This window comes from Gymnoscopelus braueri (assembly GCF_963280865.1).
Source record: "Gymnoscopelus braueri genome assembly, chromosome: 15".
In the NCBI taxonomy this organism is placed as follows: domain Eukaryota; kingdom Metazoa; phylum Chordata; class Actinopteri; order Myctophiformes; family Myctophidae; genus Gymnoscopelus; species Gymnoscopelus braueri.
In genome coordinates, this window is record NC_137620.1 from 36,483,371 (window position 1) to 36,485,640 (window position 2,270).

Here is a 2,270-nt window from a genome sequence, read left to right on the forward strand (position 1 = left end):
TGGTTAAAGATCGACACACACATCAGCTGCACAATTGCTGATTCTGATCAAAACAATGACCGATATATTGACCTGGTTCCGGAATGATCACAGTACACAGAAAGATGTTCATTACATTAACACATGTACAGTACACAGTACACATTAATATGAGCAAGAGCTCATTGTTTTAGCTCTTGCTCATTTGATTTTCCTATTTGTCTCATCTGTTTAAGAAAGTAGCTGATATATTGCACTTTTACCTATGCTCTTAGTTGCTTGTTTGAGAAGAGAATGTACTTAAGACTTAGTAGTTATTGTGATTAGTAGTTAGTGATTAGTAGTTTTCTTGCCTACCTTTGTTGAATGCACTTATTGTCGCTTTGGATTAAAGCGTCTGCTAAATGATTGTAATGTAATGTAATGTAATGTAATATGTTCATTACATTAACACATGTACAGTACACAGTAAAATGTAAATGGTACATTTACACGGCTTTATTCAAAGTGCTTTACATTTTGCATCACATTCAACAACACACACACATTCACACACCGACAGCAGAGGAAACCATGCAATGCACCAATCATGCTCATCAGGAGCAGTTAGGGGTTCAGTGTCTTGCTCAAGGACACGCAGCCAGGAGGAGCCGAGGATTGATTCTCAACTGAAAAAATTACTGAACGTTTAAATAAGAACTAACTTCATTCAGACTTCTGAAATTCTGAATGCATAACCAGACACTTATGGCACTGGTTTTCAATGCGGGGTCCGGGGATCCCTAGTGGCCCTTGAGGGGGTTCCAGAGGGTCCCCAACTAAAGTACCTCCAAATTTGGTTGTGTGTGTGTGTGTGTGTGTGTGTGTGTGTGTGTGTGTGTGTGTGTGTGTGTGTGTGTGTGTGTGTGTGTGTGTGTGTGTGTGTGTGTGTGTGTGTGTGTGTGTGTGTGTGTGTGTGTGTGTGTGTGTGGCTAGGTGTGTCCTTATCTTGACTCGATAGTGTGTGTACGTGACAGATCTACAGCTGTCAAGTGGAAAGTGTGTGTGTGTGTGTGTGTGTGTGTGTGTGTGTGTGTGTGTGTGTGTGTGTGTGTGTGTGTGTGTGTGTGTGTGTGTGTGTGTGTGTGTGTGTGTGTGTGTGTGTGTGTGTGTGTGTGTGTGTGTGTGTGTGTGCGTGCATTATGTGTCCGTGCATGCGTGCGTGCGTGCACGCGTGTGGATGTGTAACTGACCGCAGGGCCAGTAAAAGTAGAGCGTGCCTTTAAGTGTGTGTTTATGAGTTGCTCCAAAGAACGACAGAATAGAGAGTGTGGGAAAAGAGAGAGAGAGAGACAGAGAGACAGAGTGAGAGAAAGAGATGGAAGGGGAAGGGAGGAAGATGGTAGAAGAGAGGAGAGGAGAGAGGAGGGGCAATCAAAAGATACTGTAAGTTGTTGAGAGAGAGAGAGAGAGAGAGAGAGAGAGAGAGAGAGAGAGAGAGAGAGGATAAACCAGGCTTCAGAACTCAGAGGTTATCAGTTGAGTCTCAGTCAGTCTCAGTGGATGCCAGGAGCCTTCATACTGCTGAGGAGGACAGCACACATGAACAGAAACACAAAGACAAGAAACATATGGTGAGAAATTAACTAAATTGTAATGCTTTAACTTAATCACCTTTTATCCAAATATCTACCTTTTTTCTTTTTTTTCTTTTACGTCATCAAGCTTCATTCTTTTTTAGCACATTTCAGTTTCATTACTGTTTTATTGTAATTATACATTTCTGGCGTGAAATGAATTGTATAAAAAAGTATAATTACATTTTTCACACATATGTGAGCTGGTAGATAGTAGTTTTAGTAGTTATGTAGCTGACAATGGTTCTACATAACACATAGCAAAAAAGTAGTTTAAAGGTGGTGACTGTGATTTATGTTTTGCTAGAGACTGTTTCTCCAGCTCTTTAGTAAACGAAAAAAACATTTTCAGGTGGGGATACAAATCAGGACAAAGTAGGCTACTTATACAGGATATAGGATAGCGCATTTAAATGGGAAGTAATTAAACAATTTGCAACATTTTCTATAAAGTTTTGTCTACATGACATGCCCAAATAGGGACACCAGGTTGAAAGACTAAATTAAACTAAACTTAACTAGATGAATGTTAACACTAGTAAGCTTAAAGCTGTAATATGTAACTGTTCTTTGTGAATAGATTTTTATTTTGTCCAATATGGCAGGGTATGTATACACATGTATATACATTATGAATATACTGTAACTTATACAATTGAGTAAGTTACAGGTTGT